Source organism: Alligator mississippiensis, chromosome 2, assembly GCF_030867095.1.
Source record: "Alligator mississippiensis isolate rAllMis1 chromosome 2, rAllMis1, whole genome shotgun sequence".
NCBI classification, from domain to species: Eukaryota; Metazoa; Chordata; order Crocodylia; family Alligatoridae; genus Alligator; species Alligator mississippiensis.
In genome coordinates, this window is record NC_081825.1 from 252094111 (window position 1) to 252119748 (window position 25638).

General features: G+C 40.3%; 1 protein-coding gene across 6 annotated transcripts in view; it reads right to left on the minus strand.

The window, feature by feature from the left end:
- Window positions 1-25638, minus strand: part of PRKD1 (protein kinase D1) — a 279741-nt gene that overhangs the window by 136351 nt on the left and 117752 nt on the right. The window lies entirely within an intron of this gene.

Sequence of the window (25638 nt, forward strand, 5' to 3'; positions counted from 1 at the left end):
TGGTGAAATTCACTAGGGGTGGGATCCCAGCATTTTCAGATTTGCCAGTCTAGAAACCCTAGAAATGGTAAAGCGGTCCTTGGATGTTCAAATAATGTTTAAAAAACTGAAATTTGGTATTAATTTGGTGCAAGTGAAAAGTTGTTTAGTACTCCCTCATTAGCTAAACATTTTAGCTCAGGGGACAGCAACATTTTTCAGCAGGACTGGAATGACCCAGGTTGAGTTGGAGGGGATGGGCATTAGTACTCAGCCACTGCTGTTGCTTCCCCCGACTGCTCAGCTGCAGCATGGTGCAGCAACAGCTGTGCTCCGTCAAAGCCCATGCCATCTGACTGTGGTGCAGAGAAGGCCCCAGACAACTCCCTCACTGCAGCACACCCCGCTCTTCCCCTCATCGCCAAATGCACTGGTCATGACTCTGTGCGCCAGACCCAAAGGCTCCTTGGAACAGATCCAGCCTGTGGGCCATAGGCTGCCACCCCCTGTTTTAGCGTCTTCCCTTCTCCCTTCCTCCCAAGTCATAAGTGGATTTTAGATCTTGTCTACAGAGGGATGAACATAAGATCAATAAGTTAACTGTTGAAATAAGGTTATGGACTTTTTATAACTCCATTCAGTTCATATGCATTTCGATAGTAAGGTTAACCTGTTCATAAATCCAGGATGACCATTTGGCATAATATGAATGAATCAAATTTTTTACCCTGCCAATAAAACTGAAGTCAAAGCTAGTGATTCAACTTTTAAATAAGAATGTACTTCTAACTTATAAATGGCCATTAGTTAATTGTACAATATGTAACAGCTTGTATTCTTACATATTCCTTATCACTGCTTTTTAGACAATACTTTTTTCTATTCATTAACAAAACTTCTTATTTCACTTAATGTACCCTTTAAACAGGGGCTTTAGAGTAATACAGTGGGGGGCACAGAGGTCACAGCAGAATTTCAATCACTACTTAGATGTCATGGGAGTGGAACCTGAGGTCTTTCCCCAACCACTATATTAAATGCTTATTTATTGGACAGAAGAATGTACACATATCAGATTTTAATTTAACAGGAAAATCAGTTGATAATCTTTGCTTTTCCACACCATGCTTTTAGAATAAAAAACATGCTCATGAGACTTTAAAAAACTGTTAAATATTATCTTAGCAGCAAGATTATTGTAGTAAGGTGCTGCATTTTTTCAGTATGTTATTAATTGCATGAAACAATATTCCCTAATTTGACCATAATCGTCCATTTTTAGTAAAGATGTTTGAGTTTTGAAATTGGAAAATTCTCATTAAACAACCTTTCAGAAAAGCTCAGAGCTGGTATACTTTGCTGGAACTTATTACAAGATCAATCAAGTTTATTTGTCATTAGCAAAAACATTTGAGATAAGCGAGTCCAAGCTTCCAATTTTAGAAAAACAAATTGTTAACTGTGAAAGCACAGTCAGCAATTCCTGAATTTAGTTTCAGCATTTCGATTCAATTCTATATTCGCAAAATAATTCTGGATATCACTTGGAATTTCCAACTATGTATAATTTACACATGGCATGGTAAACATACAGATAGCTAAGCACTCAAGTGTTGTTGCTACACTGAAAAAAGATTTAAAAAAAAAGAAGCCCAACAAAAATATGCACCAAAAATCAAGAAATTAACTATAGTACAAGCTGTTAGATGACTGAGTATCATTCAGTCAAGAGACAAACTAACTATAACTACTGTTTGGTCGTTAGTGTGCTCAGCAGGGGTCTTGGATGATGACATTCAAATCCCTGGTGTAAAAGAGATAAAACACAGAATTAAAGCTAAGTTTTCCCAAATAAATCTACTAAACACTGGGTCTCACTTTCATTTTCACACCAGAAATTCCATCCTGTTGCTTAAGATTCCGTCCTGCCAAACACTCCATCAAAAACCATGTGTTCCTAATTGGTTTAAGTGAATTGTTATTTTGAATGAAAATCTATTTGATCAGAAAAGTCACGTCCAGACATCACGGCCACGGTGCCTACTGTCTGCAGGAGCAGAACATATGAACAGGTTTGCAGGCTCAGCAGGCAGTCCCACAACTTTAGATCATTTTTCTCTGTTTGGTGACACTTTGCTTATGCTTGGGTGGCACCATCTGATGCACCCTAAATACAGCATGACATATCTTTTGATGTACAGAGGATATGGTACTGAAATACTGGTGGGTTAAGGGGGCAGATCCAGAAAAAGGATCATGAATAATGTATTAAAAGAGGATGAGCAAGATGAAAAAACCCCCAAACCCGAAGTGGGTACAGCTAAAATATGTTGCTCATTTAAAGCACCACATAAAAATGGGGGAGCCATTATAAAACCATTAGTTCTACAATATTTGTGATAACTGAAGATTGATATTGCAGCATTCCATAATATAGACTGGATTCATTTTTTTTAGAATCACAGGAAAATAGGGTTGGAACAGACTTTACAAGGTCATCTAATCCAGATTCCTGTCCAGGGCAGGATCATTCCCAACTAATCATCCCAGCCGAGTGTCTGCACAACCTGCTCTTGAAAATTTCCATGAGTGTAGATTCTACAACTACTCCAGGTAGCCTGCTGCAAAGCTTGAAAAACCTCATAGTCAGAAAGTTCCTCCTAATTGCCAAAGTAAATTTCCTCTGCTGCAACTTCAGCCCACTGCTTCTAGTCCTGTCCCCTATGGCTACAGAGAAAAACTTGTCTCCATCCTCTCTATAATTGCCCTTTAGGTATCTCAAGACTGCTATCAAATCCCTCCTCAGTCTTCTATTCTCTGGCACTAAATAATACTTTCTAGCACTTTTTAATAGCACTAAAATAGTTCTTTCAGTGTTTCCCCATAAGTTATGGTAGCCAGCCTCTAATCATTTTTGTTGCTCTCTGATGGACTCTTTTCAATCTGCCCATATCTTTCTTGAAGCATGGGACACAAAACTGAGCACCATACTCAAGGAGCAGCCTCACTAGCAATGAATAGGGAAGCACTGGGCTGTTATACACATGCTCGGAAAGTGGGAGGGGGAATGGGGGGGAAGAGCACTTTAATTAGAGTGGCTCCGTGAGTAGCCAGAGCATCTCATGTATCAGAGTCCCACCACTGGAAAATGGCGGTGGGGGAGCTAAAGCTCATTGAGCAAACTTTAAAGTGCCTCCCTCTCCCCCTGCCATTTTTCAGTGCAGGGATGCTAATACATGAGACACTGGAGTCTGCTGGAGTGCGGTAATTACACATGTGTAGGCACCCATCATTGTTCTTTATTTGCAAGTGACACTCCTGTTTATACAATCCAAGATGCCGCTGGCCTTTTTAGCAACAAGAACACATTGTTGGCTCATATCCAGCTTATGGTCCACTGTAAACTCCAGTCCTTCTCTGCAGTACTGCAGCCTAGCCACTCGCTCCCAAGTCTGTATTTGTGCAAGCAATTATTCTGTTATTAATTATTCTATTATTAATGCAGGACTCTGCACTTATCCCCATTGAATTTCTTCTGATTGATTTCAGACCATTTTCTAGTGTATCCAGGTCATTCTGGATCCCAGCCCTGTCCTCCAGTGTCTGCAACTCCACCCTACTTGCTGCCACCTGCAAATTTTCGAAGTGTGCACTCAATCCCATTGTCCAAATAATTAATAACAATATTAAACAGCACCCCTGAGATACAGCATGTTGGCCTGTTTTGCAATAAGAGCATACTGTTTGCTTATACTCAGTTTACCGTCTACTATAAGCTCCTAGTCCTTCACTAAAGTACTGCAACCTACACAGTCCTTCCCGTCTGTATTTGTGCATGCAATTGTTCCATTTTAAGTGCAAGACTTTGCATTAGACTTTACTGAATTTAGTTTGATCGATTTTGGATCATTCCTCTAGTTTATCAGTCATTCTGAAACATTAACCTACCTGGCAGAGTGTCTGCAACTCCACCTAACATGTTGTCATTGCAAATTTCCTGAGTAAACTCCTTATAAATTGAGTCCTACCTCAAAAGTAAATTCTTCTGCTCCTTTCACATATTTCTAATAGTATCTAGAACTGTTAGATATTTTCCATTAATGTTCACCATTTAAGGCCATACTTTTAGAAGGTTTTTTTCTGGCATTTAGGCACAGTTTGTAATTCTATTCCACCTACTGCAAATGATGAACACCCTTCCATACTTTAGCCTAGTGTTTAAAGCAGTCAATTTAAAGCAGGAGTTCAAGGCCTCTCTTACTCAGAGGGAGTTTGACATTCTGTCTCCAGCTTCTCAAGCACAGTCCTTTAACCACAAGGCCACACCCATCACCTCTATAGTGTGCTATTGATCTAAAACATGGGAAAGCCCCTTCTCTTCATACCCAATAGTCACGAGTTTTTGCTCCCCTAGAATATCGACGCTTACCCAGCTTGCAAATACATACTGTTGCATACCAGCCTGGCCAAAGCAGAGCTGTACTGGGCATGATCAGTAGGCATTTGATCACTTGCATATCTGCACTATGCTCAGAACAGAATTGCAAATTTTGCATAAACAAATTGTGCCAAAAACAGCATTTACATGGCTGGATAACTGACACTTAGGCATGTACTATGAAATTGTATTTAGCCCTAAATGTTATATTTTGTCATGGCATCCGCAGCGTACTATGACTTACCACCATATTTGGAGAATATAATGTGTCCTAATGGAAAAAGTGCCATTTGCTGGGAAAAATGCAAGGAAATATTCCCAGAGTTAAAGCAACACTATTATTGATGCCTGTGTACCAAAGTACTATTAATTTTAACTGCCCTAGAAAGAGAAATAATATTAAAGAAGTGAATGTTACTTCCAAGTTTTTTAAAAGGTTACTAAAGAAGTAAACAATCAAGGCAGACTGAAAATATATATTGACAAAAACTGAATAAAGTGTCCATTAAGCAGAATTTTTCCATGAATTTGTATTTCTCTTTGTTTTACTATAATTCTGCCCTCTAGAATTGAGTATCAACCTCAGAAAACTAAGAGAAGTAGGAGGGGAGAAGACAGTTTAAGTTTTAGTAGTGCTGAAATCAACTTCTAAATATGCTGTAGTTACAGTAATTGTTACCAAGACATTGAATGTGGGCTGCATTTGAGTACACCACCAAGATTCCTAGAAATATATTTTTACTTGGATTGTTCATAATCTTTTTTTTTTTTTTTTCAAATAGACCCAAGGACACAGAGAAGTTCTTGTGAAGATGCAAATGTTCAGTAAAATATTAAAGACAAACATTCTAAGGTAAATAAAAATAAAACAAAAAACCCCACAGGCTTAAAATAAAGAGGTGTGTTTAATGCTTACAATCTGATCTTTGCTCCAAATCTCTTGAAGGTGATAATTCAATCTACCTCTTAGGCATTTTTCCCCCTAGACCAGCAACGACTTTATGTAAATCTTGGAAAAGTGGTTACTTTTAAGCAAATATGATCTTATAGAAACCTGGGCTAGGAAAGAATTAGCGTATTCTAAAGTAGGAGAAATATACCCTAGAATATAAAATGAAACTGCAAGTGAATGCTTTGAGGGCACCTCTACAAGTACATCGAGGCTGCTCTGATGCACTGTATTTATAGCATGTTGAAGCATGGTAATTACTGTGCTCCAGCAGCCTCCACTGTCACTTGTATCAGCTTGTTCAACGAGCTTTAGTTTAAGGATCCCCACCACCATTTTTCAGCACAGGGATGCTGATACATGTGACACTCTGGGTGCTTTAATTAGAGTGGCTTTCAGAGCTACTCTAATTAAAGCATCCCCCTGCCCACGAGCACATGTATAAACACCCTGAGAGACTGGTCTTGACTTACACCACAGTCACCTGGTATATGCAGTGATTTCTGCAATTCACTTTAGGTAAAGTCTAGCATTTGCATGATGATCAAGCTGTCCTTCATTCACATGATGGCTTCATTCACATTTCAGTATTCCGTATGTAAATGGTAATGTTATGGTAGCATTTAGAATTACCTTTAAGGCTGGCTCAATTTCTGAAAACAAAATGTTTGTTATCTTTAATATCATCATTCCCATATTTAAGCATTTTACTTTAAACATTGTGTAAAACAAATAAGCATCTATTCAATATAATTTTACTGAAGCTTTCTTAAAGCAGAAACCAGAAACTAGGCTTTGCCTCTTTCCTCTCACTCTTCTTAGAGCCTCTGCTTCCAAAACATGTTAGATTTAACATAGCCCCCTCTCTTCAGCATTTTCTAGTGGTTGGCTTTGTGTTCTCTTCTCCTTAAAATGGTTGTTATGAATCTTATTCTGAGTACCAAGCATTTTATTCAGAACTTAGACACCTAACTGTTGATTAGGCTATTGGTTCAACTTTGGCAGCCAAGTACCTATAGTAGCAACATGTAACTTCTAAATGACTTAACATTTAAATCCTTTTGTGGACACAGTCCTTAGTCCTACCTCAAAGGATTTCTATATAATTAATTAGAATAAACTGTTTAATAAAATGGCTACTTTCAGCAGGAGGTAGAAACAGGCTCAAAAATTAAATTTTAAGAAAGCTTATAATAAAAATAAAATTTAGGAGCTTACTTATGGTAATGACTCAACTTCTAAATGCTCTGATTGATGGACTGCACATAAAGAACATGACACATTGCAACTTTTACAGTGTTCTCTACCTCCTGCTCTAATAGAAAGAGTTTTTCCTCACCTTCTGATCTGTATGAGAAATGTATAGGGGTAGTAAACTGAAATAACATGGTATAGTTGACCCAGTGCCAAAAGATACGATATTCTGTGCTTATTTGTTCACCAAAGAAATTAAATCACCCATAATTAACAACCAGATGCCTGTAGTAAAAAAAAAAAGGATTCTAGTTGGTAAGATCTGTTTACGGTATTAATTTTTATAGGCTTAAAATGACATCACAAGTTCTGAGATCATTGTTTAAAAAGCTGGTAGTTTCTTTTTCTTAAATTAATTATTGGAGCTGCTAAGGCAGTAAATACACTAGTTATATATTTATGAGTAATTATGGGTGAAATTCTGGCCCATCTTTTATGTATAGATAAATAATAGGTGATAACTTCCATCTGCTGCATAGGATACTTCATCTGATGATTTAGAGGATTAAATTATTAACTGCCACAACATTCTGTGATTTCTCCACTGCCTGGGATGCACACTTTAAAAATCTGGAGCAGGGATTCCTACAATTACAATACAATCTCAAAACTGTACCCACTAAAATCAACAGAGCCAGATTCAGATCTTGCTTTGGCCTGCTAAACTGACAATAAGACAAGGACAACAAAATCTCTTTGGTTGTCACCTACAGCCCCCAACTTGAACAACTTAGATACATCATTAATGACCTGTAACCCTCCTGGAAAATGATGACTAGCTCAAGGTAGTCATGGGAGGAAAACCTATCTTGGCTTACAAGAAGCACCCCAACCTCAAATGGCATCTCTCCAGCAACAGACAACTTCACTTCTCTTCTCACCAATGCAGTAGAACTTGCTCCAGACCCAGAAGTCCACTCTGCCCCCTCATCAACAAAGACCACATTATCACTGGACCAAACAACAGGGATTATAACATTCAAGGTAATATCCAATAAAGAACACTTTTAACTCTCTAAGCATTCTATCACTGCCTCAGAGCAATTGTTCTTAGACAACAAATCTTTAAAAATGAACTTAAACAGGAAACTATAAAACAAATCATCCCTGTACTGCATTATACGTGTTCTAAACCAAGACTACAGATTCTTATACAATTACCTGGGTTAGGTTTTATAAATCTTATGTCCCTCAGTGGGTTAACTGCTTTGTTTTTTCACTACCCACCTTGTCTTTCTCAGCAATGCCCCCTCCTTCATCTTCCTCCCCCTTCCCTTCCCTTTGCATTCTAATCACTGCTTTCTATTTAGCAGCTCTGCTTCCTGCAGTCCCTTCACAGCATCTGATGAAGTAAGCCCTCTGTTTATGAAATCTTATGCTATACTTTTCTGAATTATTTAGTCTATAAAGGTGTAAATCTACCTTGCCTTCTTTGTTGCCATCCATCATCCAAAGGGTATCAGTAAGTGTCTGATAAGAATCACGTCAGTTTCATTTTCCAAATGTATATTAACAAAAGTTATGGTAAGGGCACTGAGTTTTCTGGTGGCAGACAGGTTAACTCCTGTGCATTTTGTTAATGTCTTAAGTATAACTGTCTGACAACAGGAGGCTACAATTTTAATAAGACAACTTTCTGTTTTGCAGCTATATGTCCAGCCTGATAGTAGAGAATAGAGTTTAGGGCATTCAGATTTCATCAGGAAATACTGGAAAACTAAAGTTCCTGAAGAAATAAAAATTACTGACCTTTTCCAAAATTTGGAAGATTCCTCATTTCATGAAGTTTCACAAATAGCATATTTATAAGCATACCACATGCATCCAAATAATACCTGCACTTTGTTTTAGGATGGAAGAATGAAGATTTTTTTTTTCCAGAATCTTCACTACCACATAATGGGTTCCAATGGCTAGAAAATGGTATTTATAGCTTTGCTTTTGGGAATTGGCTTGTAGGTAAAGTAGGTATGCATTAGAATAATGATCCAGAGCAACAACAAGGGTTAACTGATTTCTCAAAGCCTAGTTCTGACAAAGTTTCTTTCAAGGCCCACTGGCTGGGAAATTGAAGACTTGTACTACAGTCTTCCATACAGAGATAAAGGACTCTGCCACGTTGGCCAGGTCACAGTGACCAGCTGCAGAGCCTTTGGGATTTCTGGTTTTGGTAGATGGACCAAATCAGAAAACCTGTAAAAACCCAAATTAGGATATGTGCATGTGATGATTTTGTGAAACAAAGGAATATGTTGACAGGACAGAATGTGGAGAGTATAACGACCACAGGGAAATCAATCAATAGTGCCCAGAGATGAAGAGTCATCAGAGGGGAGAAAGGATACAAAAGGAGAGATTTCAGAGCAGCAAAGGGTCCCTGAGAGAGGAACCTGAGTTCACGACGGATAAAGGGCATACCACTAGCCCATTTCACCTATCTCACTGGGGGCGGAGGAGCATGGGCCTCCACCCTCAACCTCCAGGCTGCTGACATCTAACATTCAAGAAAGAACCTGAGGGTGAAGCTTGCATGCTGGCCAGACATATCTTGACTCTGATGACAGCCTTGGGACTGGTAGATATAGAATTGTTTGCATTATTCTTATCTGCTATCACTATGTATCAATAAAATTTGCCTATTATCGAATGGAGAGGTCATGGTCAGTCTGAGGGTTTGGGTCCATCTGAAACAAGGTAGTTGGGTCATAAATCCAGTGCCAACAGGTTCTACATGGCTGAATGTTAGCCCTAGGAAAAAGGGACAGAGCCCTCTTCTCAGCATCACTCAATCTCTAGCTACCACTTTAGAAGTACAGATCTACTGATGAGTGGCTGTAACAGAGTTAAAACTGTGAGCCTGAAAAGCGTATCCCTTCTGTCTCAGCCCATGGCACCCATTACATGCTTTAATTCAGGTAAAGAAAATCAGCTTCCCTCATTAAGACATGCACCCTAGTTTTGGAGGGCTGACTTTTTGGGAAAATGGGAATGTTTATTTGAGTAAACATGGTATTACAAGTATGTTTTTCCTCCCCTGAGATATTTACACCGTGTATAATGTATTTGTCCTTTCTCTTATCTGGCCCTCCAACTCTTTTCCTAATTATCTTCCTGTTTTTGGTGCACCTACCATAAATATTTTTATTCTATGTCACATTTGCACTTAGACATAGATACAATACTATATGTTTTGTGAAAAGAATAAAAACTTCTGGTATTTTTATGTAAGGATTTTCTTCTGGATCCCAGCTATATTCCTCAAGTAAACTACCCTCTTGCCAAAAAAGCCATTTTACTGGTATGATTTTTCCAAAGAAAACACTGTAAGAACCAACTGTTGCAGCAGTAACAAATATTATTATTCCCTGGGCTGTGCCTATTCTTGCCAATGATGATATTAATGTGCACAAACACAAGTAAACCAAAAGCATTGCTTAGATACTTCAGCACTACAAACAACAATATTTTGCTAAATAGGGGACAAAAGAAAAAGAAATACAACAATTTTCTAAGTCAGAATTATTACATTGGATCTCAATTTCCAATTACACTAATGAGCTACTGCACTACGCTGGCTGTTTAAGGTGTGAATAAAGGGTGTAAGTGCAAGAGTTGTGCAGAAGGAGCTTTGGGGCTTTCACTCTTGGAATGCAAGAAGTGGAAAGTAGATACTGTTTTATAAAGTAAATAAAAAGGAACAGTAGATGCAGTCTACAAAATAAAACAGTTCAAGTTCTGAAAATATTGTAGACAAATTATTGTAATTGTCATAAACTACTTCAAAAAACATGAAGTTCATGAAGTGTTGTATATTGTTTTCTGGAAATGGATGTGGAAAATGTAAAATCCCACGGTCTTTATAGAATCTTGGCAGCTAACCTGACCTTGGGTTGTGGCATAGCTGTTTAGGGATGATGTATATTCATGGATGGAAATACAAAGAATCTCATTGGAAATTTAGACGACTAGGATGCGTCTTTTAATCATTTTATGCACTTTGGAAAGAAAAATACCTTGGACTCTACAACATATGATCAGAGTAAGAGAAAACTCCAGAAATAGTGAAAAAAAAATCACACAAAAATAAAATGAATTAATTGGAACATTCCTGTGATAATGCTTCTACCCAACCTAGGTACCATTCACTGTGTGATCTAAACTTTTTTGGATGTCAACTGAGCAGTTTAACAACAAAAATATAAATTTTCATAGGACAGAGGTAACAAAATATACCATTTGCAACTTAAATTACTGTGAGGTCATGTTTGATTCCAGGTTCATAGCTTCATAGAACTCCTAAATAAATACAAATTGCCCCCAAATGCAAATATTTTATCCAGGTGTATTAAAGTTTCCAAATTAAAGGAATAAAAGAAAAAAATCCAGTATATGATAAAATAAACAATATATTCAGTATAAGGTATAAAAAGTTATTATCTTTATAAGCTACCTAAAAAAATTTGTCAAACCTTCATTTTTGGGAGAAGCCGAGGTTATATATATTTTAGGGACCATGGCAAATAATCTCATAATGATTTTTTCACTTAATATTTATAGTTATTTGGCATCCACTGTACAAGTTGTAGCTATAATCCTTTTGAAAGAACTAGTTCCATGTTTGGAAAGTGCATTTTATTTACAGACAGGTGGCAGAATTACTATTTATGGCAATATTAATACCTTAACTGTGTCCTAAATATATCATGTGTCACGCCCCTATATTGTTCAGTATCATAAACTGTGATGTCAATTGTCAGTTGAATATTATGCTGAAGTCTTAAGGAAAGTACTTTCTGTATATTCACATTTCTTGTGATGGAAAGGAAACAAGATTACGGAAGAGCACAAGTTATTCAACTGATACATTTAAGTTTCAGGATTAAATGTTTACAAATATAGGACTCTATCCCGCACATATTTTATACACTGATTATGCTTATCAGCCACCAGAGTCAATGGAAATCAAGCAGGTAAAACTCTGGGTTGTAAGGACTCGCAGAAGGATATAGTTCTCACCAACTGCTTCTAAGTACAACTGGGCTTCCATTGGGATTTACACTGGGTTAATATTTAACAAACATTATCTTTTTTTGGTTTGAAGAGTTATACCCACCAGCTCTAGATACTAAGAAAAAGAGCTAAAACTATGAATGACTGGTGCCTCCCCAGACTGGGCAGGCACCATGGCGGCAAGCAGGGACTGCCCACGACCACCACTGGCCGTGTCAGTGGTGGGGGGGGGGGAGGAGCAGGTGCAAGCAGCAACCTCCCGTAGAAGCCAGCAGAGGCTTTGGTGGAAGCCAATCTCAGGGGGGGCATGTGCCTCCCCATATACTCCCTACACATCACCTATGGCTAAAACTGCCATTAAAACTTAAAAGGACTGTCAGAGGTCACAGACTGATATCTTTATATTAGCTCCTCATTTCCTCGCACTGTTTTTAAAGGTCATCAGATAGTTTCTTACATCAGTAAAAATCAATAAAGGAAGCCAAAGTATCTTTTTTTTATAGCAACTTCAGCTTTTTAAAATTTTTATTAGAAATTGTAACGGATACAATCAGACAATTCTCAAAACTACAGACAAAGCTTGTATGCAAACTAAACACACAACAGAATATGTATATAAAATTACCTAGTATACAGCATTTGCTGTTTGGATGTCTGGACCTACGATAATTTCTTCCATAGCTAATTAATGGTAGATTAGCTATTTGACTCTTGCAGACAACAAAGCCTGCAATCATGATACGCACGATTACAATGTCTTACAACATGAACCCTTCAATCTAAGACTCATAAGACAAGAAATTTATACAATATTGTATAGTCTTATAGGCTATAAAACCAGACTTCAGAGTTTTCTTCTGTGAGAAATTTCTCAACTACTAGGAATCATCGTAACATATATACCTAATTAATGTTTATCCTTGCTGATGCAATAAGAGATTCAGTATAGTATGCAATTCAGATGACTTTAGAAACATTTTTTTCATTTATTAATTTCATTTGAATAATCTACATTTTCATTAAAAGAGGGATCCTTTAATGAGAAATTAATGTGCATATTATTCTTACTGTAGACATTTGAAATGTTTTATATAGGAATTCAAAGTTTTCAAATAAAATATTTGCATAAATCTATGATAGTTGATAATAATTAATGAAAGGTCCACCATTGTTGTGTAAAAACATATTATGCTCTATTATACTTTGACAGATTATTGCTTAGTGAAAGCTATTAGTGAGGTGGAGTGGGCATGCTCAAATTATTAACACAACAGTAATTAGGTGTGTGGATTTGCAACTAAAATGAAAAAAAACCAAAAGCACTTCACACTATTTGTCTCCCACGCTGAATAAAACTGTCTTTATAGTACAGGGAAGAATTGTGCTTTATAATAATTCCACATTTTATTCATTACTTAAATAAACCAAAGGCAAGGTATACATGGAAAAATTCTGGAAGATATGTATACATTACAAATGGAGATACTGAATGCAAACGTAAGTTTTATTGATATTCTAGCATAGTTAAAGTGATAAATCCTCCTGACAGAATCCTTGCAACCTCCAGATTGAATTATATACCAGTCTATATATAAACACTGAATTATATATTCACTGTAAACCAGCACAGATGTATCTTATACCTTTATAAGAAGCGCAATAAGTTTCAGTGCTATATGGCAGCTTCACATCAGCTGTGTCCACCAGAGAGACTGCACTAGTACTGGTTTTTTTTGTTAATGAATCGTTAACTGTGCCGTAGCCTAATACTATGGTGCAGCAGTATATCGTGGCAAAAACTATGCTAATATGCTACTGTGCCATAGTATTAGGCTTCTGTGCAGTTAGTATCACTAAAAAGCCATATGCTGGCTCTACTGCACAGTAGTGCCAGTTACTGAGCATTCATTTAGTACTTGGTTATATAAGTATTAAACTTAATGTGCCGTAACTATGGCACATTAATGAACATGTAGATGCACCCAGTGTTTCTGAGGAGGGATTCTCCTCCACTTCCAGGTACCTAGGACTAATAATAAATAAGACTATAATTTAACCACTTAATATTTCTAATCAATAATCAGAAATATTTTTTATAGTAGCACTGCTGCAAACAAAACAAAAATCCCTTTTCCAAAATTCAAGTATTTAATGAAATGCCTGAGTTGTTAGAAAAAGAGCATGTATAAATATTAGGGCTGTGCAAAAGGGTACTGTTCTGTTTTGACTTGCGTTTTGAGGTTTCAATGGAACAGAGTTTTGTTGCGAATTTCATTTAAATTTGAAACCACTGTTCGGTTTCGTTTAGTCGAAACAGTGACGCTGTTTTGATGCTGTTTTGACATTTCATCCATAGGCTATAATGGGTGAAGCTCGAAACAGCCTCTGTCATACAGCAGGCAGATCAGGGCCCACAACTCCAGGAGGGCTGTGGGGCCTGGGCCAGTCCTTCTGGGGTTGCAGGCCCCCAATCTACCTGCCAGAAGAGGACAGGAAGCTGGGTGCTGCTGCCTGGGACCAGGAGCTGGGAAAGGGAACTGAGCCGGATCGCTCAGTTCCCCTCCCCAGTGCTACAATCCATCAGGCTGGGGAAGGGAACTGAGCCCCACTGAGCTGAGTTCCCCTCCCCAGCCCGATCACAGTGCTGGGAAGGGAAACTGAGCCAGGGCTCAGTTCCCTTCGCCTGCACTGCGATTGGCTTCCTGCAGCCCAGCTGTGAGAAGCAGGGAGATCCAGAGCTGTGCTCCCCACCCAGCTGAGCCACATGGGGCTGCGGAGTTGCTGGGTGCGCAGCCTTGGTTTTCCCCTGTCTCCCACCACCTGGCTGCTGGCTGCTTTGAAAATCAAAATGTTTCAAAACTTTTGAAACGTTTTGACTAGCCTCACTGTGTTTCAAGGCTGTTCCAAAGCCCTTCGTTTCATTTCGATTTCGCTGTTTCGAACTTGAAATGAGTAGAAACAGTGTTGAAACAAAACAGCCGGCAAAATTGCACACAGCCCTAATCAATATAATCGGAGTGTTATATGTAGAAAAACATTAGGAAACATGCTAAATTGTATTTAATAGAAAAGTGGGACCTTAGAACAACTGTTGTTGTCTCCATTTTTGTCCTCATCTCCTTTGTGCCATCTCCACATGAATTATTGTCTGCATTTTTTCTATACTTATCTCTCTCTCTCTCCTGTTCTCCTTTAGAATTTTCTCCTCTTATTATTAGAGATATATTTTTTATCCTCTTTTACCTGCAGAACCAGCTGAAGAATGAAACAGTGCCTAATTTTACACTGTAGGCCTACACCCCTCAACATGGAAAACATGCATATAACTTAATTCATGGGATAACTACAGGTATGATCCTGTACCTGTGGAATGATTACTTAGACAAGACTCCCCAGCCAAAACAAATAAGCACTTTTTAACACAAATTTTACTGAAAGTTTTTTTATACTGATTTAGATAAACTGGTCCAAAATCATGTTAAGACAACCCATAGAAAAAATCTATACCTTACAAATAACAAAGAGCCTAGCAAGAACATTTTGGGCACCTATCTTAAGTATGACAGGGCTAACAATTCAGCACATGTAAGGACTTTTGAGGCAAATAGTGTCTTCATAGCATGTGGACAAAGCCAGGCAAAATGAAAGTTAGTTAATAGATTTCAAAAAAATATCAAAGCAGATCTTTCAATGAAATAAAATAATTAAAAGCATTTAGAACTCCTGAATCACATACATTAACCAAAACAAGATGCACTTCTTACCAATCGGTAAAATAAAAACATTATTTTTAGATGGCAGGATTTCCTTTCCATGCAGAGGTTCCAAAACAGCAAATTTATGACATTGAAAACTACAGCATTTTTGGCCAAGAGCTCCATTAAGGAGATCAAAAATATTTTTCACTTCTCTAAAAGAACTACTTAATTTACTATTTTGGAAACATTAAAACAGGTAAACTGAGAACACTTGTCCACAGGAACATAAGATATAAGAGCCAGGATTTGGTGGGGCCACTTCTGATCCTTTTCTGGTTGCTTTCTGGTTTAACCCTTAGACCCTAAGCTGCCTAACAACAGGCTCAAGAATTTCAGCTGTTTTAGAAACCAGTAGGCTCATCCTGATCCATTATAGGAATGGTACCCATGGGCACTTCAGGGGCTTCATCTCTCTATAAAGACTTGAATTCAGAGGTACTTTTCCCTTTTTGGCTAAGTACAGACAGTCAAAAAGCCAGAGGCTGAATCAATTCAACCTTTCCAAGTTAGTCCAAACTGCATAGCTCGAACTGATAAGCAAGCGAACAGACATTCACTTTTGATTCCACAGATGCAGCCACATGTCTGAAGTGGCCCAAGCCAGAAGGCTGGAGGTACTAGAGCTTACCTCTTTAGTGCTATGTCACTTTAAGGGCTGGAGCAAGCAGCCACCAGGTAGCTTATTGTGGTGGACATTTAGGCCAGAAAGGTAGCAATCTGGGTGGAGCAGGCTGGGAGGCAACATCAGCCTGAGCTGCTCCTGGAATACCTTGGAGGTAAGAATGAAGGTATGGGGAAGGAGGCCTCATTGGTCCTGGGTATGACTTGAAACTGTACCCTGCTGGTGGAAGGGTGGGCTAGTGGGGCTCCTAGTGTTGTGGGAGCCTCCAGGAAATGCCAGGACAGTTACCTCCCCAGTGAAAGGTGGGTATGGGCACCTTAAAACCTCAGCCCCCACTCTATAGTGGAGAATATACAAACTATGGGGCCAGGCATGCTGAAGGAAAGACACCTGAGTCCCTCTGGGTGTAAGACCACAAACCTATGAAGGGGCATAGAGTTAGTCCTGGAGAAGGGGCAGAGTGGAGCCCCAGTGAAGGGGAACCGGAGCCAAGTCTGTGTTTGTGTATGTTTATGTAGAGTTGCCCCGGAAGGGGCCAGGGCAAGCTTGGCCCAGGTCGGGAACTTGGCTGGCCACTACCCAAGTGAGGGTCATGTGATTTGGATAAAGTCCCAAGGCCCACGGGAGCTGCTTCAAGATGGAGCAGGGCAGAACCAATTGTCAATGCGAGAAAGAGACCCTGGGAGAGGGGGTGGAGTGCAAGAGGCCCTAGTGAGAGGAGGGCGGTGTGAATGTGCACATGAAAGAGGCCTGACAGTGAGGGCTAAGCTTGGTCTGGCTTTAGACTGGGTGCATAGCAAGAATTTATGATGCCATCTGCAAGGCATAGGCCACCACGTAGGGGAGGCTCGGAGTGGTGGATAGCGCCCCTGGCATTGGGGCCTGTAATGGGTAGTCTCCTGCATTTTCCGCTGGTTATGGGAACTGCAGGAGCAAGGGGGTGCAGCCCAGCTCTGATGGGCCATGCAGGGTTTTGGAATTTGGAAGGGTAGCCATATAATGGTCATGCTTCCCCCACCACCAAATTTCCCAACCTAGGGGGAGTCCCAAAGGCCAGATGCCAAGGTTTGCCCAGGGGCTGGAGCTTGAGCACCCCTGCAGTAGGCCAATGAATACATGCAGATAGGCTAGAGACAATTCCTTAAACAACAGGTGGAGATGCTACAGTAGTCCACTGTCCAGAAATCCTTACTCCACACTCTTCTGGGGCATTGAGGAAATATCATATGGTATGCCCTGTACCTCTCCACCACACAAGGATTTCACTGAGCAACAGTGTATAGGAAGGTCTTTTAAAAGGATCAGCTTGGCACCCCAGGCTTTGTCACTTTTCTGATATAACTTCATATATGTTTACATTTTGAGGTCTTGGCACTTTGTTTTTGGTTGCTTTCTGTTTTTTTCCACTGCAATAGATGCTTTTCACAGCTAGTTGTTACCTTTCACAAATATTATTGTATTCTGGTGTTTGTTATGTATACTTTTTTAAAACAAGTTTTTGCTTATCATGCAGCCTGATCATATGATTATGGCTCTTGCATCTAGCTGCTCAAACTCATGAAAGCAGCTCCACCTCCCGTAGCCATTCCAGACAAGGCTTCTCCTTTGACTTCCCAAAGTTTGGGTACATTTAGTAAAAACATCTGGCTGGGGGTATGCTTACTAAAAAAAGTTGAAAACCCCTGAGTTAAAGAACAAGGGGTCAGGCAACTAATGAAGCAATTAGCTACACTTGGCCCTAGGGGAGAGAGGCAGAAGGGCCAATCAGGTGACCAGAAGGAAGCTGGTCAGGGGAATATAAGCCCAGTCCCTAAGCAGGCAAGGGCCAGTCTGGTCCTGCTGAGAGCAGGTAGAGGAGCTCCTGAACAGGATGGCTGAGAAAAGGGACTGACCAGCACCCTGGCTATACCTAAAAGGTAAGTACCTAAGGGGGACTTGTAGACTGGGCAGGAGGGAAGAATTATGGACTCAGTGTAGGGATAATTTTAGTTTATACAGCCAATGGGCTTGCATTTTTTTAAAATTGAACCGGAGGACTGAGTTGTGGCTATAGGGGCAGAGGAGGCCATGGGCAGGGAGGTGCCTAAGTGTGTTTCCCTGCAATAGGTACCAAAGGTCAGTCCTGAGGCAGAGACTATCAAGGTGAAAGTAGACCCCAGGAAAGGGGGCTGCCATCAAGGCAGAGTCAATTGCCAGAGGCTGAGGTCTTGACCCACTGTTCAAGGCAAAGGGTCAGAAAGGCAAGGTCAGAAAGAAAAAGAAGCTGAGTCTGTGACAGCTGAAACCCTGACAAGTGCTCAGAATGCTATGTGAGGATGCCTTTAAAGGGGAAGTATCAGAAAGAGAACAAAGGCACCAAGGTGGGGATAGTCTGACTAAGCAAAACAAGCCCTGTGAGGTTATGCCCAGCCCCAGGAACTATTTCCCTAATAACCAACAGAGCAACACCAAAGTCATGGCAAGTGAGAGACTAGAAATAAGGGTAGGTTGGGTAAGGACTCACAAGAGGGGTGGACCATGGTGGGGTAGAAGGAGGCAGGGTAGCTAACCCCCATCCTTTTGGGTCCTACACTCTCCATGCTGATCTATTTGGAAACTAGATAGGAAGGAGTCAGAACAGGTATAAGGCCAATCATAACCAGTTAACAATCTCATTCTGCCAATGGATATTCAATCAAGCTCATGTTTTCTTGTTTTGTTTTGTTTTTGTTTTTTGTTTTTACAGGCAGGATTTTTAACAGAATTTGCAGACAAGACTGGACATTAGGAAGAATTTCTTCATAGTTCGAGTGGCCGAGGTCTGGAACGGGCTCCCAAGGGAGGTGGTGCTCTCCCCTACCCTGGGGGTCTTCAAGTGGAGGTTAGATAGGCATCTAGCTGGGGTCATCTAGACCCAGCACTCTTTCCTGCCTACACAGAGGGTCGGACTCGATGATCTATTGAGGTCCCTTCCGACCCTAACATCTATGAAGTGTTTTTAGCCACTTTTTTTAAAGGACTGTCCACAGATTTATGGACAGTTAGCAACCCTGTTTGATACACAGATCAAGAAAGTAGCCTTGCACATGGTAAGATCTACAGCCACTCCTGATCAGTACATACCTGCAGGATAATTTGGGCCTACCAGCCTGTGCTAGTCTCCTATGCCCAGAACCAACACTTAATAGTGCACAATTGGGTCTGTGCCTATCCCCATAAGTCACTAGCTCCTAGGCGGAATAACACCCACTGTTTATTCTTTGCCCATTCTTCCTCCCCAGTTGCCCATGACTGCTGCTCACCTCCCTCCCACAATGGACTAGATCAGGAGCTTTCAACACTTTTTAGTCAGTGTACCCCTGGCAGCCAGTCAAGAAGGCAGGAGTCCCCTGGTGGCCAGACAAGTGTGTGGGGGGGGGGTCCCCTGGTGGCTGATCGGTGACCGGGGGGGAATCCCCCAGCAGGCAGGTAACAAGTGGGGGGGGGGGGGGGGAAATGTGACAGCTGGAAGCAGCTGTGTCCAGCATGGTAAGGACTGCTGTCTATTTAGTCTATGGCCAAATCTCCAAAGCGACACTGAATCTTTGCTTGATTTAGCCAAATCAAATCGGGACACTGATTCGAATCTCCAAATCAGCCGAACCTGAATCCAAAGCAAATATTTACCACTTCTCACAGGCCTAATAATTACTCTATGAGCAGAAATATTCTTCCCTGTTTTTTGTTTTGTTTTGTTTTTGGCATTAGAATGCCTCCTGTGTTTCCAAATATAGACACACCTATGTCTATGTTTTTAAAATTAAAGCCCACTGCCCTTCTCACTATTCCACCATCTACCCAACACCAGCATTACTACACAGCTTTTCTAGACAGCCAACAAGAAGCCAGACCCATCCATACCCCAGTTTGCCCACATCCCTGAGAAGTAGATAGATCCAACAACTTAAAGGGATCTTAAGCACTTGCATTAATACTGCTATCAGACTGTGTACCTCAGGAAACCTTGAGCATCACATGAGTGCACACATTCAGAACATCTTTAAGCTAACTACTCTCCTTAATTATGAGGCTTGGATATATTCAGAGAAGGAGTGAGTGCCTAGGACTTCAATCTTGGAAGTAGTCCCATCAGAAAAGTAAAATAGTCATGAACTTAGTGGCCCAAAAGCAGGAAGACCTGAACAATCAATTTTTGTCAAATAAGCCTTTAGAGAAGAGAAAATTCCATTTAGTTCTGAGGTCCAAGTTATATTTACTTATGTCAAATACAAACATTTTTTTCTATCTTTATTGTTTCACCGGCTGATTTTTTTTTTTTTTTTTTTTCTTTAACATTCAATATGAAAACCAACTTGTGGGCAAGTAACCCACATATACTGATCTGACCTGGCAACAATTTCTTCTCCATTGCTATCTATGGAATAAGCCACGATAACAAGCACAGAATGTAAGGGTCTATTTGTGTACAATGTTGGTGTGTCTGCCTCTTAGCCTGGCCTCTTGGTGACCTTCCTGTGTACCTTGCTGAGGCTCTGAAAAAGAACAGGCTGTTCTATGCCAGCAGATGAGGAGTTAGACAGGGTGTCACTTCCTCCATAGCGTGCATCTTAGCAAACATTCTCCTTTGGTTACCTATACCTGGAATAGCTTTGTCTCCATTTCCGTTATGACACACCAAACACGATGCTTGCTGCCCGCATAAAGGATATACACGCCCTTCACTAATGACTCAAGAATGCAACCATTGCAGCTACTGCGAGGATGAAAGCAGAAGACTGGAGCTGATAATCAAAATGATGCATCTGGAATAGCAGACCACTGGGATTATTTTTATCTGGTGGGGACAGGGTAGTTTTGAAGATGCATCTAAGTATCAAAGACTGTGGGTTCAAAAGTCCACTCAAATTTACTCATTTGCTTGATAAATAAAATGTTAATAAGCCAATATTAGTTTTGTGGATCCAGCCACATCTTAATGAGATTCTAAAATAAATGCCTCTGCTTGATTCTAAAATTTTTTAAAGGACTAAAATAAAAATATACCTGTGCTCATGCACTACTTCCTGCTGCCATTCAATGTTATTCATAAAATATTAATGTATGCATTAGTTAAATTATTATATTTAATAACAAGCATTAATTATGTTAATGTTATACAATAATATCAAATAATAAGAGAATAGTTTTCTCTTTAGAATAATTAATGTTGCTCTTCCTAAGCCATCGTCTGAAACCAGCTCTCATTGGATTGGGCTCTAATTAATTACATCAAAAATAGTTTGTTTTTATTTAAAGCAACCCTTTTATTAAGCAATATCAAAAAATTACACCGATAGTAGAACAGGAGCAGGGAAAAAAGTTTGGAGGTAACTGTGAAGCAAGTAACACCCTCCCAAGGAAAAATAAAATATAAATGTACAGCTTGTACCAAAAGAGAGAGAAAGAAACCCACTGAAAAATCTTAGAAATCTTTAGAAAACTTTCTTCTCCAAGAATTGTTCTAGCGCAGGGGTGTCCAACCTTTTTGAATGTGGGGCCGGATCATGAACTTTTTATCACCCAGTGGGCCAGCGAGCCATATTCAAAGACCTCACAGAAGCGGTATCACATCAGGAAGTGATGTCACGTGACCTTTGACACCAATGAAGTTGCAGGAAGTGACAATGAAATGGGTCTGGAAAGGTGGTTTAAAATCCAAAACAAAACAATATAAAAGCAAGAATGAAATAATACTGAACACTTGACTAAAATAAACACTTTCACTTCTACTCACTTCTCAATGAATGAAAGAAGCATAATGCAGGCTTGCCCTGGAACACCTGGGCATACAGCACGAGGTAGAGGAAGCCATGGAGGAGCAGCCAGCTGTTGGCCTCCAGCAGCAGCAGCAAGGAGGAAAAGAAGCAGTGCCTCAGGACACTGCCCAGTTCCATCAAGGATGAGGAGCCCGGTCTTCACACGCAGCCTGCCTCCCTCCTCGCCCCCGCCTCCCATGGAGGAGGAGGAGAAGGAGAAGGTGACCTTGTGCTTCCTCCTCATGAGTGCACGCATGCATGTGGCACCCCCACGCAGGCTCCTCAGTATCCCGCCCAGGGATGCGGCCCCGCTGACAGCCAGGCAGCCATGTTTCACGTTCATGCACTCATCCCCACACCGGACCGGACTGCACCGTGCCACCCCGCCCTGCTCCGTGCTGCCCCTTCCCCGCCGATGCAGTGTGGACCATCCTTGGCGCGGGGCTTAAAGGAGCCACATGATGGGCGCGAAGGGGGGGAGCACACCTCAGCCCAGGCCCTGGGACCCACCTGGTGCATGCTCACCCGCCCCAGCCTCCGTGGGAGAGGGCCAGCAGTCACCAGGCAGCCAACTGCCTCATAGTCCGTGTTCACCGGTTACCTGCTGAGGGACGGGGGGAGGGACAAGGGGTGGGAACGAAAGTAAACAGTGTTTACTTTCATTTCCTGTCACAGCGTCTCGGGCCTCAGAAAATGGCTTGGCAGGCTGCATGGCAGCCCGTGGGCCATATGTTGGACAAGCCAGTTCTAGAGTGTCCTGTTCCCAAATGTGATTTTTTTTTCACTAGGATAGTCACTTGAAAAAAACCCACCTTTAACAAAACTTTTATTTTCACCAGCTTTTTTCCTTTGCTGCCATCATAACTAAGGCTTTAATTTTTCAGTCTTTGTGGATAACTCTCCTGCAGGTCTGCAGGCCCACACCAACTTCAATGGGATTCCACATGGTTTAGAGCCTAAGGGTGCCTATACAGGAGTGCAGAGGTTGCTCCAACATGCTGTAATGACAGTGCACTGAAACAGACTCAGGAGTGTGGTAATTACCATGCTCCAGCCAGTCTCCGCATCTCGTGTATCAGCATCCCGATGCTTCAAAATGAGGGGGGGTGCTTTAACTAAAGCTCATTTGATAAGCTTTTAAATAAAGAGTCCCCACCATTATTAAGTGTGGGGACGCTGATACACAAGATGCTCTGGGTACTTTAAATTAAAGCGGCTCTCAAAGCCACTCTAAATAAAGCAACCCCCTGCCCCATCCCAAAACACACGTAAAAATGCCCCAATTTTGTATGTGGAATCAGAGAGAACCCGTTTTTTTTTTCCTTATGCTTTGGAACAAAGCTCATTAGTGCAACACTTCATTCTATACACCAAGGCAAGATAGAGATATTACACTTTTACTAATATAAGTGATTGGATGCCAGTTAATACCCATAACAGAACAGAAGTTTGGCACAAATGGACTGATTTAAAACTGGATCAACCCAGTCTAAGATTTGCTCCCCCACACACCAAAAGGTGTGTTCTGTTTGCTACCAAGCTAAACTTTGCTGTTTACAGAAAAGCATAATTTAGATCAATTCTGGCCTTTTGAATATCTGTACCTAGCCCAAAAGGGTTGCTGACTCTCTTATTAAATGCTGTTTTGTTCCTAGGATAGCACGGCGTGGAATATGAACAGGAAAAGCACTATCCTCCTTTCTCCCCGACTCTTATTGCATCTTTTTCTGCAGTAGACAGAATGGGAACTGAACAGAAAGTAGAGTAGAATGCCTTTATGTCAAACTCTATGAGGAAGTTAATGATGAACAGTGTAAGCCTAATCATCCTAAAACAGCACCTCTTGTAATTAACCAACTCAAAAGGCAGATTCATGTACTTGGAAGTGAATAGCAACAGTAAAAAGCAGACTCATTTGAGTTATAAACTATTAATGAAAAAGTATTTTACTGCTCTTCTGTAGGATCTTCAACTGAAAATAAATAAACTAAGCCTAATCAGATCCCTGTCATCTACAAAAACTAAAAAAAGTTCAAATGCCTAGAAAATATTTTTTTCTAATCTCCTCTTTCCTAATCTCTCCCTTCCCTCTCTTTTCTCACATCCCCTTTTTAATTCTGTATGTTCTACAGGAAGTTATATCATAGTTTAAGCAACCTCCTGCTTTTATCACTGAAAAGTGATTTTTGATATCAGTCTTGCACATTATTCTGCTTTTGTTGAACCAGTCTATTTCCATTTGTTATTCTATCATCCTACAAAATACTTCCTGACAGAATACACACTACTCAATCCACAGTGATCTAGCCGCTACTTGTCATGTTGCATTAGAATGATACATTAAAATAAAAGATGAAAAATGAAAAAGTGGAATAAGCTAGTATAGCATTCCCAATTAGGGTTGTTGGTTTTTGGTATTGAATGAAACATTCTGTTATCATAGTGAATGTTTTATAGACTTCTATAAGACCATCCCCACTTCCCCACCCCTCCCCACCTCATCCCCGCTAGGCCTTTTCTTTCCAGACTTTAGACGCCCAGACTTTTAAGTCTCTCCTGGTGTGGCAACTACTCCATACCCTGATCATTTTGCTTGGCTTCTCTATACCTTTTCCGATCCTATTATATATATTTGGAGATATGGAGACCAGAGCTGCACACAGTATTCAAGATATGGGAGCACCACAGATTTGTATAATGGCATGATGATGTTTTCCACTTTGCTTTCAATTCGCTTCTTAATGATACTTAACATTTTATTGGCTTGTTTGGTCATGACAACTGAGCTGATGTTTTTAGATAACTACCCACAATGATCCCAAAATCCCCTTCCTAAGTGGCAAGAAACAGTTCAGAGCCTATTGTTGTGTCTGTATACTCAAGGTTATTTTTCTCAAGTGCATTAACTTGCACAAGTCAACACTAAAGTTCATCAGCCTTTTTTTTGCCCACTCATTTAGCTTGGTAAGAACTTTTGGCAGCTTGCCTCCATAAGCTTGGGATTTGACTACCCGGAATAAAAAGAATAATTTAGAATAACAATAATAACTTGGAAATTCCACTGTGCACCCCCACTTCAAGATCACTGATGAAAATGTTGAATACACTTAACTCCAGCACATACTCTTGCAGGACCTCACTCTTGAACTCCCTCCATCCTGAAAAGTGACCACTTAGCCCTACCTTAGCTTCTGCGTGTCTGCGCAAACTCTGGCTCCTCATGTTTGACTCTTGCATAGTACAGTTTCTTTGATGCCACATTAGAAAAGATTCATTTGACTAAAGCTGATCTGGGAGTTGATGGTGAAACCTAGCAGAAGAAATCATATAGCTCCTATAGGCTGAATCTACACAAGATGCTGGCTGTGTAGTTGTTACTGTGCAGTCATTTAGTACTTGTATACAATAACATCCCCAAATGGCTTTTTGGTGATGCTGACTGCTCAGTAGCTCGTTACTACTGCACAGCAGCATCGCATCACACTTTGCGTCATGCAACGCTACTGAACACTACTAATGAGCTACTGAGCACTCAGTCTCTCGTGTAGATGCAGCCATTGTACATTCTTGCAGCTCACCACTGTCCACCTCAGATCAATAATATGAAATGTCCATATTAAGTTCTAAAAATAGAGCTGTTGATTATGATGATGCTTTATATTGCATGAATAGATGGAGAAGGAAGTAAGTTTCCAGCCAAGGATCTAAAAGCTAGAATAAAAGTTTCCATATTGTAGAAGAAAGGCTAGATGCAGTGAATCTTTAAAAGATTGTTTCTCCTAATTCTGCTGTGCTAATTTTTTTTAATATACCAAATATGACAATATAACAACAATATGACAAAAACTTTCCTT